Raw genomic sequence first — 18,975 nt, 5'->3', positions numbered from 1 at the left:
CTTAAGGCTGTGTTCACGCAGCCAACCCCAGCCCTCTCCCTGGGATCTGACCTCCGCAGCCGGAGCCTCAGCTCCCACCCCCCACCCGCCCCAGCGGGTGAGCAGACAAGCCTCTCAGGCTGGTGAGTGCTGGTTGGCACCGATCCTCTGTGCAGGAATCGCTCCGCTTTACCCTCCACACCCCTGTTGCTGCGCTCTCCTCCGTGGCTCCGAAGCTTCCCCCCACCACCCCCCGTCTCCGCCAGTGAAGGGGCTTCCTAGTGTGTGGAAACTTTTCCTCCTTCACAGCTCCCTCCCAGAGGTGCAGGTCCCATCCCTATTCTTTTGTCTCTGTTTTTCCTTTTTTCTTTTGCCCTACCCAGGTACGTGGGGAGTTTCTTGCCTTTTGGGAAGTCTGAGGTCTTCTGCCAGCATTCAGTAGGTGTTCTGTAGGAGTTGTTCCACGTGTAGATGGATTTCTGATGTATTTGTAGGGAGGAAGGCGATCTCCACGTTTTACTCCTCCGCCATCTTGAAGGTTCCCCCCCCTTGGCTTATAATTCTTTATACTTTTAGAAGTTCTTTTGGTGTAGATCTGTTGGTGATAAACTCTTCAATTTTTGTTTCTCTGAAAATGTTTTTATTTCACCCTCATTCTTGAATCAACTGGTTTCAGGTAGAAAGTTGTTTTCTGTCAGCCATATATTATTTCACTAACTTCAAGGTTCTGCTGTTGCTGTGGAAACGTGTGCTATCTGGCTAATTATAAGTGACTAGCTTTCCTCTGTGATTGTTTTTATTCTTACTATAATATACGGATGTAAATTTTATTTTATTTATTCTGCTTCCTATATGTATGAATTCATATCTTTCACCAATTCTGTATAGTTCTCAGCTGTTCTGTCTTCCAATATCACCTACCATTTGTGTCTCTCTTTATGGGACTGCAATTACATGTGTGTCTGTCCTCCATATTGCTTAACATCCCATACTCACTTTCCCTCTTCTAGTCTCTCTGAGCTGTATTCTGGGTTATTTCTCTATTTATTCCTTCCAGTTCACCCATTCTCTCTTCAGTGCTCTCTAATCTGTGACTAAACCCATTCATTGAGTTTTTTTGTTTTTTGTTTTTGTTGTTGTTGTTTCTCAGCATATCATTGAGTGTTTTTTTTTAAATTTAATTTAATTTATTTTTTATACAGCAGGTTCTTATTAGTTATCTATTTTACACATATTAGTGTATATATGTCAATCCCAATCTCCCAGTTCATCCCACCCCTCCTGTACCCCACTTTCTCCTCTTGGTGGCCATACGTTTATTCTCTACATCTGTGTCTCTATTTCTGCCTTGCAAACTAGTTCATCATTGAGGTTTTTAGATTAACAATTATATTTTTTTGTCCTCCAAAGTCCAGAGTTTAGTTTGGATTTTCCAAATCTTCCTAGTCTTTTTTTGCATGCTCTTTTTATTTAATTCTTTTATTTATTTCTTTAAGCATTTTATAAACAGCTATTTTATAGTCTATAGTTAATCATTACAATATCTGAAGCCATTATGTATGTATATCTAAATTCACACTTATTCTCAGGTAATTCTACTGTCTTTCCCTCATTGATGATTAGTTTCCTTATATACTTGGTAAACTTTGTGGATTTATAAATGGCAAATATTAGTGGGAGCCATAAGTGACTAAAATAGAGATTCTTTTCTCCAGAGAAAATTTGTTTTTGCCTGTTCTGGGAGCAAGGACTGCTACTAATCTAGGACCACTTAGTTCTTTTAATAATCCTGGTTTAATCAGGGCTTTCAGGTTAAGCCCCTCCAACTTGCCACTGGATTAGTCTCTCAGTTGTACAAGTGACCTTGCTGTTTGCTCTCAGAGCAACCCCAGCTATTTATGTGGGCTTTCAGCACACTATTCTGGTTTCAGCTCAGTTTTGGAGTTTTGTTTGTTTATTTTAGTCCTTTAGAGGTTTTCCTTACTTCCCATGAGCCCAACAATGCAATAAAAATTATGTTTTGAAAGGGCCCTTCATAGCATCATAGTCAGCCATGATGCTGGAAGCAGAAGTTTCTTATTTCATATGCCCAATGTGCACACACTATTAATAGAAATAATTTCTAAAAAATCTTTAAATATTTTGTCTGTCAATCTTAATTTTACAATATTGCTGCATTGTAGGTTTTCCAGGATTTTCATTTTAACCCATCTCCCGAAGATTTTCAAGTGAAATCCCATTACTGATTACCAGGGATATGCAAGATGGTTTACCTTTTTTTCTTTTTTTTTTACTTAAAAATTACATTTATTCACATCTTGATATTCAGAGGAGACTTTATTTGAGTTGCTGTATTTTATGTGGAATCCAAGAAAAAGTAGGTTTGGGGCCTGAATTACAGAGAAAATTACCTCCCCCTCCCCCCACTTTTTTGTAGCAATTAAGTGCTGCTTCTGAAGATCATATTACTTTAAAAAAAATAGGCTTTTCTTTTTAGAGCAGTTTTAGGTTTACAGCCAAATTGAGTGAAAAGTACAGAAAATTTCCATATACTCCCTGCCCTCACACATGCATAGCCTCCTCCATTATCAACACCTCCCACCAGAGTTGTACATTTGCTACAATTGATGAACTTACATTGACACATCATGATCACCCAGAGTCCATAGTTTACCTTAGGGTCCATTCTTGGTATTGTACACACTTTGGCCTTGGACAAATTTATAATGACATATATCCACCATTAGCGTATCATACTGAGTAGTTTCACTGTCCTAAAATCCTGTGTGCTCCGCCTGTTCATTCCTAGCTCTCCCTAACCGTTGGCAACCACTGATCTTTTCACTGTCTTCATAGTTTTTCCTTTTCCAGAATGTCATATAGTGGAATCATACAGTCTGGGCTTACTTTATTGTTGTTGTTATATTTAAACATTTATTGAGGATTACTCTGTCTCAGAGTTGGCAACCTTTTTCTTAAAGGACCAGATAGTAAATATTTTAGACTTTCAGGTCTGTTGCAGCTACTCAGTTCTGCTGTTGTAGTGTGAAAGCAGCCATAGAAACACATAAACAAATGAATGTGGCTGTGTTCCATTGGAACTTTGATTACAGAAATAGGCAGTGGGCCCATGAGCTGTAGTTTACTGACACCTGATCTATTCTAAGCTCTGGATCGTGGGTTTTTTGTTTTTTTGGTTTTTTTTTTTTGCATATTGAATCTTCACTGATATCCACCAACCTTGTTTCGAAGGTTCTGCCTTCTTACACAGTCCACAAAAGACACAGTGGTCCACTTTCTTTCTCAAAAAAGCCAGGCTTTGCCTGCTTAGGGCTTTTACGCATGCAGTTCCCCTTCCTGGAATGCCCTTCCACATGCCCTATGTCTGCTTCCTCCATTATAGCTTCAGATCATAACCTAAATGCTTCCTGCTCAAGAGGATTTCCTTGATTTCCCTCTGTAAAGCCATTTCCCCCCACTTCTCATTGATACTTGCCAAAGAGTTCTGTCATTTTGTTTTAGAGCACTGACAGAAATTGTAACTATGTATTTTCCATGAGGGCAGGATCCATCTATATTCTGACTGTGTATCTAGAGCCCAGCACAGTTCCTGGCAAATAGTAGGTATTCTGGGTAATTGTTTGCTAAATGAATGAAGCAATCCTGTGAGGCAGGTACTGTTACTAGTATCCACCTTTTACAGATAAAGAGACTTAGATTCCACCAAAGTAAGTAACTTACCCAAAGTCGTCTAGCTAGTAAGTGTCAGACCCCAGATTCAATCTGAGGTGGGTCTGTCTGATTCCAGGCCCTGTGCTGATCTCCAGTCCCTCTGTGGCCTCTTGGTTTCTTGTTATGTGCAGAGTTGAAGAACAAAGTTGTCCAGATACTCTTGGAGACCTGTCAAGGGAGTAAGAGGTGGGGGTGGAGAGGTGGGCTTACAGAAGCCTGGTGTTAGTATCAAATGAACTGACTCAAGTTAAATAGGAAAAGGATCAGTTACTTAATTGCAAACAATCTCACTGTTAAGGTACAGCTTTATGATTCAGGGGTCAAAACAGTTTTATGCCAGCAGGATCCCAGTGTTCTCATGGTGGTGAAAGGGAAAGTAAGTAGGAAGGTTCCATTCTCAGTGGAGATCCAGGGCAAAGCAAAGTGCCCCAGCTTATCCAGGAGGTCTGGCAACCATTAAAGAGAAATGACTTCCTAAATTCTAACTGACAGGAGGACTGAATGCATTGTACCATCCAGGAGGCAGAGCCCCCATGCTCAGGGAAATGAATATGGTTTAAAAACTCATGGGATCTTTCCGGTCTGTCCCAAGCTTGGGAATTCAATGTGGAACACTTTTTTAAAACAACAATTTGAAAGAAAGTTAATGTACTTTTCTTGGGATTTTGTAAAGCTGTATTTTGCTTATTAGTCAGTGGAAAAACCTATATGACTAAAATATGTTTAAATGTAAGCTGGCTAATAGAACAGACTCAGGGCAGGAAAATAGACCATTTGAAACAAATCAACCATTAATTTCATATGTATTGCTTAAGAAAAAAGAAAACATTGAAGCAAAGTGAAAATGACATGATGGTCCATTTCAAACATTTGGTATACGTAACATAAATGAATTCTATGCAGTGATTCTGTGAGTTCAGCCAAACCATGAGAGCCAGCTTTAAGGACTTCATTGATAACCGTGAGTTTAACACAGTTTTGCAGAATTATGTGTTAATTCTCTGAAAGGCATCAACTGTAAATAAGAATATATTACTTTGTCAAAGAAATAATCCATAAACAGAATAAAACTTGTCTGGGTGTGACACTGACTAGCACTTAACTTATGTAGAAATGGTTGTTCCCAAAGAGAAAGACAAGATACTTATGCTCACATATATGTGTGTGAAAACTATCTGTACTAAGAAAAAGCATATTTTTACATCTTCCTGGATCTTTTACTTTTATGCAGTAAACATAATTCATCATTTTCCAAATAGGAATTGAAGTTACAATAAAGTCCATGTCTTCAAGTGTGTGCATACACACACACACACACATATATATGCACACACACACACACACACACCATGATTAACAAAAAATAAAAATTGAAAATGAAAGCCTTGAAAACCTGGAGGAAGTAACTCTGCTAACCACAAAGTCCATTCTGATTACTATGATTGGTCATCAAGTTTGGCCCTGAACTCCCTGGCAGGCAGGGCAAAAAGGGAAACAGGATAAATTGTACCATTTTTGTTATTAGAAAGGAGGAAATGGACCAGTTCCTGGAGATAGAGATTTTCCTGGCACCAGATATTAAAAACAGTTTCTTGTGTGTGATTTTCTATAGGAATATTGAACCACATAATGGATAATGCCCTCAACAGCCCTTTCCAGCAAATGCAGTTGTGGTTTTCATAGAGCTGTCTCCTGCAACAACCCCCAGTAAAAGCTGGTACCATAACATTAAGTGCAACGTAGAGAAAGCACATTTTGTGAGAGTACTGTTTTTTATTTCCATATTGTGAAAGGTACATGGTTTTGCTTTCAGTACATATTTTAAAGGTCCAGAGAGAAATTCTAATTTGTTTGCCTATGTTGCAGAGATCTGGCATTATTCCTATACCTAGGCATTTTCCCATGGATTTTTGCTTGGGCATATCACGTATTAAAACATTTCCAGTCACCACCATCTTCTAAATGTTTTGAAAGTTCTGAGCTAGCACTCAAGTTCTTCTGTTAGTCTGCCTTTCTCTTTATTCATTAATGATGTAGTAAGGTTTTCAGTAATTTGGCTAAGTGCAGACAGAGGCCCTAAATTATATGGTTATTCATAGGAAGAATAGTGTCAACCCTTTTCATCAGATTCAGTATAAATTATTTCTGCTTTGTCTAGGCTTTTCTACTTGTTTTTAATTTTAATTTTTTATTAACAATATTATTTTGTTATCATTATATTTATATAATCAATATGTCAAACTAACATGACTTGTATAACAATCAAAACACATTTTTTTGGCCTCCTACTGCCCCTTTATACGTTTAAACAGTGAAGGAAACCTTCTTCATGGCACTGGAAAAAAACTTAGCAGGCCCAGTATCTTTTCTGCTCACTCTTAGGCAAAAACAGTCCTATAGACACTCTAAGACACAGACATTCTGTAATTGGACTGTTCACCTGGGTTTTTCATTAGCAAACAATCAACTGAAAGGTACTCAAATGAAGATGTTAAAGATTGGTTAAATCCATTAGCTTAGAAAGGCTAATCGGGTAGTTCTCACCTTTTTGTGTTCACAGCATTCTTTTTTTTTTTTTAAATTTATTTTTGGCTGTGTTGGGTCTTCGTTTCTGTGCGAGGGCTTTCTCCAGTTGTGGCGAGCAGGGGCCACTCTTCATCGCGGTGCGCGGGCCTCTCACCATCGCGGCCTCTCCCGTTGCGGAGCACAGGCTCCAGACGCGCAGGCTCAGTAGCTGTGGCTCACGGGCTTAGTCGCTCCGCGGCATGTGGGATCTTCCCAGACCAGGGCTCGAACCCGTGTTCCCTGCATTGGCAGGCAGATTCTTAGCCACTGCGCCACCAGGGAAGCCCCACAGCATTCTTTTAAATTCTATTATTATGTGGACATATCCATTTACTGCCCAAGGCTCAGACTTGTAGCACTACCAAGCATGGTTTGCCCATGTACCAGTAAGACATGAACTTTTGCTGGTGATGACTTGACATTTGCCTTTCCTCTCTTATTTCTTAATTGCCAAAATGACACTGCGCTCTACATGGTATCCCACAACCCATTCAGCTTTCTAGCCTCTGGAAGACTTGGTGGTCCTTAGCAGTACAGAGCCTCATTTGTGGCCAGTGGAGAGCTGCCAAGGACTTGGTTTTGCCTTGTCAGCTTTGGGAAAAATCATATACACTCATTTGTTAGCTCATCCTATATTTTGGGAAATGATAAATGTGAGAAATTGTCTAAGATTCCAATTTGCATGAAGATGTTGAATTTTATCCAGGTTTCCATTATTGTTGTTATTGGGCATTGTATATTCACGGGTGCACTTCATTGCTGCATCCAGTGGACAACAAATGGAAATCAAAGGAAGTTTCTTCAGCAAATGTTTATTGGATGCCTACTGTGAACTGAGCACAGGGGCGGGTGATGGAGTGTGGGGAAAGAGGTTGGTCAGCTCTCTTCATTTTAGGAGCACAGTAGCCTAAAGAAGACATAAACATTTGTCCACAATAAAATTATCTATTAAAAATATAGTGGATAGCTTAGTACACAGCAACTTTTCGATGTCTAGCTTCAAGAACTAAACAACACCCTCTCCACCCTCTGCCTTCTTGCCTGCTCCCCTTATTGGAAGAGATGGGATTTTCTTTTTTGATTGTCCAGAGTTTTGCTGAGTTAGCAAAGGCAGTGCAATTTGCCCAGTCTTAACCTCAAAGACTGCAAGGGGAGTCAGTGAAATATTGCCCAAGCCCAGCCTTGGGTTAGCCATGAATTATGCATTGTGTATTTAGACTATTCTACTGTTATAGTCTGTTTATCTGTTGACTTCCACCAAGATTTAGGGTTTTGTTGTACTTAATAACTTGCTTTATTTTGTTTGACATGTATTTTATGTCCTCCATGTGCATGGATACATAAGATACACAGTCGTGGGTGAGGGTCTGAAGAGAAAGCCCAGCCCTGGAAGCACTAACTTTGAGAACTCTGAGGGAATAATTTTCACATACTTTTTACCCTTACAGAGTGCTAATCAATATGATGAAGAATCAGAGTTTTCCCTGTGAACTACTCCTCGCTTTGCCCCTCTCCAGAAAACAAAACAGTTAAAGGAATGGAAGGAGAATGAGTTTAGGTTTCTCTTATTTCTAAATTTTGATTCTTTTTTTTAAAGCTGGTCCTTAAATTTAAAAGATGTCAAAAAATGTTCAGTTTATTCCATATTGATGTTCGGTATTGACCACAACTAAGAATTTCACTGTTTTAGGCCATATTCTAATTGTTGATTCTTACTCTTTTATTAAGTCCCATATTCAAAATTGTGGTCTGGTGGGGTAATATAGGGTTTGGCATGTCTCACAAAATAAAAACAGCAGTGTGAAGGCACAGATGACACTTGATTTTAGCTTAATCTGAAAAAAAAAATCTCAGACATTTCTCCATTTGTGTTTAGGAATTTTGAAGCTCTTAAAGGAGAAAAACAAAGTAAGAACCATACTGAGAGCGTTTGTATTTGATATGGTGCATTACAGGTCTGAGAGAGAGGAATATAGGCATATCTTTTTATGTCTATTTATATTTAGCAATTATTTCTAGACTTCTCAAAGCCTATTTTACTTCCTTGATCATATTTCCTTAATAAATATGATCTTTATTAAAACAGAGATTTCAACCTCTAAAAGACTCTCCAAATGGAATTAAGTGTTTACCCAGCCCCTAGTTTCATCAACTTCCTCTTCCCACCACAAGTGTTTATGGTATCTAGGATAAAATCTCTTTCCCCCTATTTAGTCACAAAGAATTACATAAACGCCTAAAATAAGGACAATTTACATATGTGTAACTCTCCCCAGTTTTAAGAAGCTCCCTTTGAGTCCCCTAAAGACTCCTGTTGGACAGAAGAGGAGCAGAGTCAGGAGTCGTAACCCTTCCCCCACCGCGCCCCCATGCCCAAGGTCACACTCATCAGAAGTGGAGGATTTCATTTTTTTAATTGAACCCAGGTCTTTTGACTCCAGAGTCTGTGCCCTTTGCTAGGCTCGATCTTTCCTTTAAATAGAAAACCAACAATGAAATAGGTGTTCATTGAGTGTTGTATCCCATTTAGTCAAAAAACATTTATCTACTCTGTGCCAGGAATGTGGCAGGCACTGCGGATGCCCGCTGACAAACGAGAGACCTCAGTCCTTAGCTTTGCTGAGCTCACGGTCTGGCTGGGAGATGGGCCAGTGTCTCAGGTTGGGTTTCCCCAGAAACAGGCCTTCAGGCAAGGATTTAGGAACAAGTAACTTATCCGGAGGAGGAGAAAGTTGAGATATTCACTCTCCATCTTTATTCCACCCTTAGCTGCGGGATGCCCCCCGGGAGCATGAGGTTTTGGTACACCTGGCCTATATGTGCAGGGCAGGCTAAGAAGAAGCCTTCAGGTGGTGGTGCAGGTTTCCACAGTAGGACTCTGTTGGCAAATTCTGTGGTTGTGATTGCTGAGGGGTTGAGAGTGAGGTGCTGGCCAGAACGTCTGCCACAGGGAACCGGACAGCAATTTGTGATTAGTGTGCTGTGGGAGGCTGCAGGGGCACTGTAAAGCCATCAAGGAAACCTTTCCAGAGAAGCCAGCAGTTCCCTGAGACCCGTAAGATGAGCAGAATTAGGCCGGCAAACGCTGGGGTGGAAAGTGTTCTAGGTGAAGGGAACTATAAGAAGTTCCATATTGCTGGAGTATGGTGAGAGATGGGCAAGGCAAGGTAAACAGAGGTTGATCCCAAGAGCCCTGAAAGCCACAATAGAGAATTTGGACTTTATCCAGTGGGCAATAGAGAATCATGGAAGGCTTTTCAATGGAGGCATGTCATGATTAAGTTTGCATTTGGGGAAGATCCTTCAGGCTTCAGTTCAGAGAACGGAGGGAAGAAGTCACAGTAGGAGACTAGAAGCCCAGTTAAGAGTATTTTGCGGTAATCCAAGCTCGTGAGGCTAAGCCATTGCCTTAAATCTGGGCAATAGAACAGCCTTTCTTCAGGCTGATGAGTCCCAACAGTGTCAACGCTGGCTGCCAAATCAAATCATATTGATGCCAAAAGGTCTCTTGGCCTTGTCAAGGGATATAGATGATGGCTCTGGAACTTCTCTTGCCTTTTTGCATCACCAGTAACCTCATGACCCTCTATGTTTGATCATTTGCTTAAATAGGAAAGTTTTTATTTCCTTTTTCAAAAATGTGGCTAAATTTTTTTTTTAACTCTATCCAGTTTATTATCCCCAGATTACAACCCTGTGCCTTTCTCCTCCAGTGTTCCTTGTGAGTTCTTCTCAGACTAATTGTTTGAAAAAATGATAGCAATTTTACCTGACATAACCCTGCACAATGCCTTTTTCTTTCTCCTTACACATAAATTATTTTCTTTCATTTATACTGAATGTTTTTTCTTTAAACTAAGTTGTATGTTAGGCTTATTGTCAGTGTCTCTATAATTTCTCTATGCATCAGTGTTGTCTTTTTGGCTTAGAAACTCCTAAGGGGCCTCAGGTCTAATCTGTATAAATCTTGCGGAAGAGTAGTAAGTACAAAATGTACTGCTCAAGTAAGTTTGGTGCTGTTGACACTTTGTTTTCAGCTTCTCTAAGCATAAGGCTCCTGTAGATTTAGAAAGAACATAGCATCCATGGCCCCAAGATGCAGTTAACAATGGCTCTCTTAGGCAGTTCAGGTGGGTTCTTCTGTTTTTCTACTTCTGTTTGCAGGACAATCATGGTGGGTCATAAGTTACAGGACAAAATTGGGGACATTTAGTATAAACCACAAATACTACACCTAAGGCTAGTGTTATATTCTAGAGCAATGACAATGAACTATTGTAACCTCCATGACAAAGATAAATCTTACCGAACTGTTGAGTGAAAGAAGCCAGGTACAAAGGAGAAAAGAACATATGATCCCATAAAGTCCAAATAAGCACAACAAATCTATGGTGTTAGAACTCATGACAGTGATTACCCCTGTTAGGAAGTGACTGAGGGAGTGCACAAGAAGGCTTTTGAGTGCTGGTTATGTTCTGTTTCTTGGGATGGGCACTGGATACACACGTATGATCACTTTGTGAAATGCATGGAGTTGTACATTTATGATGTGTGAAGTTTTCTGTATGCATGTTATTCTGTAATAAATTAATTTATTTAAAAACAAAACAAAAATGAAAATGGAAACTTCAGGCCTCAGAACTGAACAGAGCTAACTTTCATGGCCATTTACTCCAGCCTATATATGTTTGTATCTGGGGATCCAAGGCCCAGGGAAGAGGAAGGGTATGTTTAAGGCCTTTGGCCAGCTACTCAGCTGTGGAATTGATATGGTGCCCAAAGGGACTTAGCCATTGCTCCTGTCTCTATATCATCCTAACTACTTGATGGGCTTGGTATATCTAGATGAGAAATGAGGAAGGAGACTGAATTCTTAAGGGAAATAACCTCTAAGATAAAAATTCACAGGACAAAAGGATCAAAATACCTTTGTGTTGCTTTTTGTTTGCTTTGAATTGTCTCCTGTCCTCCCACTGTAGCTAATGATCATACCGGGGAGAAACAGAGGAGATTTCATGGGCCCTTTCCTAGCACATGGCCTGGACTCAAGATACTTTTTGAGGAGTGTCTCCTGCTGCCCAGTGTTTAAGGAACTGTGAGATTGTCCGTGGAGATTGTGACCTTTTAAGGCAGAGATGGCTCTTCATCCCAGCTGGAACTGACCTAACCCCTGCCACATTCTCCTTGACTTTCAGATAAGAGATGGGAGGTAGTAAGACTTGACCTAAACAGTATTTGAAGAAAATGGATTTAACTGGGTCTATGAGGGATTAGTTAAGAAGCCTCTCTTCTCCCTTCTTCTAGGAAGTTTAATATAGAAGGTTCTGCAAGTGCTGGCTTGTTTTGTGTGGTTCGCATAATGAAAGGATTGCAAGAATGAATGTGCTCTTGGCGTCATAGTCAATAATACTAGGGGCTGGGTCGACATCAAAAATCTCCCAGGGTTGGAGAGGTCTCTTTCAGACATAGCTTTCTTATCGTAGGTACTAAAAGGTCCTAGGAATCAGAAAGCCTCTGTGTTTCAGAAACTACCATGAGCCTTCTTTGGGCTTGAGCTGTGCTCTCGTCTTGAATATTTGATGTTGAGACTCTTTTGAGCCTGTAGGGGTAGTATTGTCAATGTGGACTGGTAAATCTTCTCCAGTGAGTTCTTATGATTAATAGATGTCTGTTTGGGGTCTTTGTAGATTTACTGGAGAGAGGAATGTTTCTTATCTCTCTTGTTCCTATTTCTCATTTAAAATAAAATGAAATATTAGTGAGTAAAAGATCTTATATGAGGTAAAATGCATAAAAAGTTAATAGTGAAATATTCATGTAAGAAATAATTAAGATGCCAAGTCAGGCCCTGTATCTGAATGGAGATGGCTGAGCTTGGCTAACAACAATAAAAATAGAAGTTATTTTTTAGCAAGCAAGCACTGGGCTTTATCTAACATATGTCTCATAACAACCCTACTGGGTATTAATAGACATGTACTATTCTTATCTCCATTTTACAGATGAAGAAATTGATGCTCAAGGACACTGAGTACCTTGCCTAAGGTCAAGATCGTAATTAAAGGAGCTAGTATTAAAACCAAGTTGTCTCTGACCCCACAGGTCATGTTGCATCCATACGTATCTAGGACAAGGACTCAAAGCATTATATTTTCTCCTGGGAGTGACCTTTCTAAGAGCTGAGTAGATCTTTCCTTTTGGATACAGGCCACGGGCATTTTTCATTATTCACCATCTTGAGGGAGATGCTGCCGTTGTTGTCCTTGGGTAGGGCTCATTCAACTCACCCTCCAATCCAGCCACAGCCCAAACCTGGAGCAGCATTCCCTCGGACTCTGGCTTAGTGACAGACATTCAGAATGGTAGGCAGGTATTGGTCAAGACTTTGGAGTGGATAAATTTTGGTTCAGATGACTTTTACTGTTCTAAGCCTCAGTTTATTCATCCATAAAATGGGAATAATAATAGTACTTATCCAATGTAACAGACTTACTGGGAAGGCTTAATTAAACATTTATGTAAAATACCTGGCACAGTGCCTGGCTCATAGTAAGTGTGCCAAAATTATAGATATGGTTATTTATAATCAGCAGCAGCAGCAGGAGAGCCTTATGCACACACCTACACTCACAGTCACACACACGGAATTAATTGTGAGGCCAGAATCTAGCATGAAGAACCAGAGACTGGACTCTCTTGCCCCTCAGGAATGAACTCAATGGGCATGGACCTTGGCACCAAGAAGGCATTTGAATAATTTTCATGACATTGGGTTCAGTGTGTAGAGGACTCTGTAATTCCTTCCAAAATTCATGGTTAAGCAAGGCTCTGGCTTTCTCTAAAGAACCCCCCTACCTTCCACCATCCCACCATTCACACATGTTCCACAGAAGGACAGGACTCGACTCATTTTTTATCAGATTTGCAAAAGAAAATTATTCCACTGTATGTTGGCATATTGCAAGCTAAATGTGACATAGTATGGAGAGTTTAACTCAAATGATGAAGGAATTAAAAGAAATTCCCACATCTAAAACAGATGTACAGGCAGGATCCATACGTGGTAGTCAATTCATGATTTAAGAAAATAAGTGAAAGGATAAATGCACATTTCAAGATCTAAGTCTTTGTTCAATATTTTAAACACATGGTTGATTTCAAAGTCCCTTTAACCACTGAGTTGGAAAGCAAACCACTCAGAAGTAGCTGGCACCTTGGAGGAAAGGATTAGAATTCCTTGTGTCCTTGATATGTTAAAGAAGTGATCAGAAACAGTCAGTCTGAATTCAGTTCAATGGGGCAGGAGAAAAACAAACTCTGTGAGCAGAAGGTGGTAGAGCTCTGGCTTTGCGTAGACCCAGTCAAGACAGCCCACCCCAAGCAGAGGCATTGCTGAAAGTCAGGGGCACTTCTAGGCAGCGTTAATGAGAAGCTGTGGACTATACAGGTCTCAGGAGGCATCTCTCACTACCTCTTCATTGGCACAAGACAGAGTACCCTTCAATGCTGTGAGAGATTCACAGAGTAGGAAAGAGTTGAGGTTGAGGAACGCAGGGCATTAGGGGGTTGGGAAGTGCGGAAAGACAATCGATGTAAAGACCGTGAAAAGCAGCTATTGCCCATGGAAACAGGATGAAGATATAGTCTCAAAATTATAGCACAGGGATTGAGGTTAGCTAAAAGAAGAAACTGAGAAAATGTGGGGGAAGAAACCTTGAAACTTTATAAGTTTAATAGCATCTTTTTTTATAATAATTTGAAGTGAGATTTGGTTAGATGGCAAAGGATGGTGCTGGTTAATTTTCTGAAGACCCTTTCTGTCATCTAAACACTCAAAGGCTAAGCAGGAATATTAAGAAAGTCTTCTGATCTGGATTTATTTTAAGGTTCTCCACGTGTACCCTGAACGATCTCACTTCCCGGTGGTTCTTTTAGTCATTCGGTTTGGGTCAGATGTTCTTTTTTCAATTCCTGTGTAGCAATCCTACCATTCTTTCAAGGCCTAGCTTAAATGACACCTCTTCCAAGAAGTCTTTCCTGCAGCTGGAAGCAACCTTTACCGTTTCCGAACCCTCATAGTGTTGTACTACGGTTCCCTCCCCTGTGATGCTTTCTGTCATAAAAATCTTTGGTTATTCCTTTAAATGTCCTTGTTATCCAGAATTATCCACATATATTAAGTGTTAAGTAATATATGATGAAAGCCTAAATGAACAACTTTTTCTTTTGTTGGCACTTATGGAAACTAGCTTTGGTAGCAACTTCCGGCCACATGCAAAGGAGTAACTCCTGACAAATACCAGGAGGTTAAGGGATGTTTCCCAGTTGGCTTCCTGTGGATGGTGATTGAAGCAGAATTTGAAAAATCAAGGAAGACTTCACCTGTGTGATTGTGGTTTGTGCAGACTTACTTTATTTGTGTAGAACCCACAAAACCTAGAAAAATGTGGGAGGGAAAGGGAATAGTAGATGTTAAAACTTAAAGGGTGAAGAAAGCTTACCAAGGTGTCATGTTCGAAGAGGGACTCCAAACAATGAACAGACCAGGGAAGGCTTTTTTACCTACAGACATAATTTATGAGTTCCTATGAAGTATTTCAAAGTCTCACAGAGCTCTGTTGTTGATATGACTGGTTTGGGTCCTATGACCTCATCAAGGCAGCATTTTTTTACACAGTTACATAAGGTGGTGACCAATATGAAGAACCTTGACAAGCTCTATAGAAACTCTTGAAACTCTTTCTTTTTCTGAAAAGATGGAAAATGATGAACCTCCGTGGCAGATCTCAAATCACAGTTCCCTCTCAACCATCATTCTATTCCTCTGTGGAGTTAAAGGGAAAAATCACAAAGTCGGGGGAGACAAATCAGAGTTCTCTGAACAGAAACAGAAAACACACATGAGCCCAGAAACACAGGATTTTACATAACCTATGAAAAAATTACTCCTCAAAGACAGTGGTCTCTTTCAGCCTATTCAAAATGAATTTTATCTGCTATAACAAGTATTTTTCCCCTCTAGAACAAAAGCATCCTAGTTTAAGATAATATCTTAATCACATGTAATTAATTTTAAAAAGTTTTTTGAATTTAAAGACATGAAATGTGGTAACCTATAGTGGTTAGGGGTGAAAGATATAGAGATGTCATGGAAGCCAATATCATTTTGGATATTCGACAGCTAACCCTAGTTTCTTAGTTACTGTCCAATCTTTTTAATGGCCACCTGTGGCTTTCAGTGTGGGGACTCCACCTTGGGAATGTGTGTTTGGTGATCTTCACGTTATTACCTGTAGGGGCAAAGCTATGATGTTTTGTCACCCAAGGCAGATGAGTATTTTTCCTGTGTTCTCAAGGATGGGCATTCTCCAACCTCAGTAATCCTAAGTGATAGGCACACTGAGAGACGCTATCAGTCTATCTCGGAAGTTAACTTGCAGATAAGCATCATATTTTTAAATGGCATCAGCAGGGCTTCCCTGGTGGCGCAGTGGTTAAGAGTCCACCTGCCAATGCAGGGGACACGGGTTCAAGCCCTCGTCCGGGAAGATCCCACATGCCGTGGAGAAACTAAGCCCGTGTGCCACAACTACTAAGCCTGTGCTCTAGAGCCCGCGAGCCACAACTACTGAGCCCGCATGCCACAACCACTACTACTGAAGCCCGTGTGCGTAGAGCCTGTGCTCCGCAACAAGAGAAGCCACCGCAATGAGAAGCCCGCGCACCGCAACGAAGAATATCCCTCGCTTGCTGCAGCTAGAGAAAGCCCGCATGCAGCAACGAAGACCCAATGCAGCCAAAAATAAATAAATAAATAAATTTATTAAAAATAAATGGCATCAGCAGAAAAGTTTTTCTTAAGGGCTGTCATTCTAGGGGAAAGAACAAAATATTTCAAAAAGTAAATCCCACATTTCTCATTACTTGAGAATTACTTGAGATTGAATCAGTTTAGCACTAATTGTGATAAGTGGACTGTTGGTATGAGAAAATCAATATTTGTTTATAAAATAGTTTTAAAAGTAACAGTCAATGCTAAGGTAAATATTTATTGTTAGTATAAATATTTGTTCCTTTTTATCCATGGGGAAACTGAGGCCCAGACTGGTTACTTAACCAGCGAGTGGCCAAGCTGACACTTGAGCCCATGCAATTGGCCTGCCAAGCCCAAACTCCTTGCTACTGAGCATACTTCCTCATGTGAAGTGCAGATACTTGTAAAACTGTATGTGAACCCTTCATTTCATGCTTTGGTGAGTATTCACTGCATCACTGTAGGCGCTACTGGGTGAGAATTATTTGATGGCGTGAGTGAAAAGTGTGCCACTCTGTGTGGGACACCTCAGGGTCCAACTGTAGGATAGGGCCACATTTTGTGACCTCTGCTGTGGCTGGCTACACCAGCTGTTTCTGGCTTTGGAGTCCAAGGTGTGAATTATGACTCTGCCATTTGCTCTCTGCTGAACCTCACTTTACTTTTTTGTAAAATGGGGATAGTAACAGTCCCACCTCATAGGGGTGGAATGCCAATTAAATGAGAAAACTTGAAGAAAGCAATCTATTGTTCAATAAATGGTAGTATTTGTTGTGGTTGATATTGTCATAATGACATGAATATGTGATATTTTACCTGTCTTGGCAGCAAACATACTATCAAATTAACATACACAACGTTATTCTGTTCATTATGTTGATTGAGTACCCTCTGTATACAAAACAGCGTAAGAATATCTGCAGAAAGACTAAAAGCCTGGAAGAGAGCTTGTGGACTAGCTGGGAGGACAGAATTCAACAATGAAATGGAGCCTTGCTTATGTTTTGCCATCAAACACTCCTGGTGCACAGTAAATGCTTAATAAATAGTAGCTTCAGTGATTGGATTGTAAGCCCAGGAGGTGAGAAGTATGCTTTATAGATTCCTTCAGTATTTCCAATGGCAGTAACAGGCAGAGTACCAAGTATACAGTACTATTTATTTGTCAAATATTCATTTGATGCCTCTTACTTATAGTGACAAAAAATAATAATGGGGGTGATGATGAATGTTATTTAAAATGTCAGTGGATCTTTCCAAGTAGACAGGTAACTTGATCTGATTTGCATCTTGAAAAGATGGTTCAGGCTGCCATATGGAGAGTGGGGAGGAACTTGGAGACAGTGGGAACAAAAGAGCCTCTATGCCATCAGGAAGCCTTTCCTGATGCACCCTACTCATGACAATAATGTAGTACTTCTCATTCCCCATTCCATTTCCCCTGATGGTTTTTTGTTTGCTTTTTTTTTTTTGCTCCTATGTTCCCAGAACCTAGAATAGTTCTTAGAACATAGGAGGGACTCAGTAATTGTTGAATAAATGGATAAAAGTGATACAGTCAGTAAGGAGCTTATTGGGGTTGTGACATGTGACATGGTAGCAGTCTTCCCAATGGAAATGGAGAGAAAAGTACTGATTTGGGATGAGTAAATGGAGTGAACCTGGTGGGTAAGAGAGGGAAGTCAAGGATAATCTGGTCTGTTGGTCTGATTAAATGGCCAGATGGTGGTGCCTGTTTCTGAAATGCAAAAGGAAGGAGAGGGAAGAGGGAAGGGTGGGGGGAGCTGGGGATAAGCAGAAAAAATAATGGGACTGAGCACCCAAGGCACCCAGGAAAATGCTGGAATTACCCCTCAGGTAAGTCACCTGTGGTCTTTTATAGGAGCAAGAGTGTCTGCCTGACACAGGCAGACCTTTCTCAGTGGGCTGCCTCTCCTGGAGAGGTGGGAATGAAAGGAATTCCAGTTGAGGTGTGAGAAAGCCTTAAAATAAAAGAATGTATCAGAGTACACAGTGGGAACCAATATGGGGTGCGCCTCTGTGATAGTCCAGGGATATCTGTATGGGAGCCTGAGAGGAGAGGAGCAGTGAGATGTCTTCCCAGGTCCCTTCTTTTGACAACTCGACCATTCCCGTTTTACAGGGAAGCACCGAGGAATGAAGGAAGGTACCTATAAGCTGCTTTTCCAATATGGTCCTTCATCCTTTGTATGCCTCTTCCTTTTTTTTTTTTTTTTTAATATAAGAGCCATTTCTCTCCTTAGACTTTCTGAGGGAAGAAAAGGGACCAAGCAACCAAGGCATGACAAAAATGTTTTTTGAAAATTAAATGAATGCATTGTATGAACTTGAAAATTCACAGATAACAAATGGTTCTTCCCCCAGGCCTTCATTAGGATCATTTGGAGAAGTCAGGGAATGTTTTCTGAGTACCTACCCTGGAGAGCAGTGCTGGTGGGAAGGGCTGTGGTGTCAGGGATATTAGTCTTTTTCTTCCCAGTACTTCTCCTTCCAAGAGTTCAAGTGTTACTTTCAGTCTCACATGAAGGGCTCTGGAAGAGGTCTCAAGGGCAGGTCTGAACTTGAAACAAGGTGATGAATATGGGTATCCTCTGCAAAATGTCCCAGCCCTGGACATCCCTTCCTGGGCTTTGCTGTGGCTACCTCGACATTATTTTCAATATTAACAGAGTACTCAGCTCAGCAAAGGCAAACTTCCTTGCTCAAGGTCTTACACAAAGTCTTCGGCAGGAGCCCAGGACAACAGCCATGACTGACTGTCCAAATATATTTGGGTGACATACTGCAAGCTGAGGCCCTGGAATTCATTGATGGTTTCCTTCAAAGCCTTTTGTTGCCATTCCCCACTTAGGAACTTTTAGTAA

General features: G+C 40.5%; 1 protein-coding gene across 4 annotated transcripts in view; it reads left to right on the top strand.

The window, feature by feature from the left end:
- The window catches only part of ERC2 (ELKS/RAB6-interacting/CAST family member 2), a 954,807-nt gene that overhangs the window by 653,696 nt on the left and 282,136 nt on the right, over positions 1–18,975 (top strand). The gene's annotated exons all lie outside the window — the stretch shown is intronic.

The sequence above is a fragment of the Balaenoptera physalus genome, assembly GCF_965194825.1.
Source record: "Balaenoptera physalus genome assembly, chromosome: 11".
Taxonomy (NCBI): domain Eukaryota; kingdom Metazoa; phylum Chordata; class Mammalia; order Artiodactyla; family Balaenopteridae; genus Balaenoptera; species Balaenoptera physalus.
The sequence above is the reverse complement of the archived record's forward strand: the minus strand, read 5'-3'. Positions and strand labels throughout refer to the sequence as shown.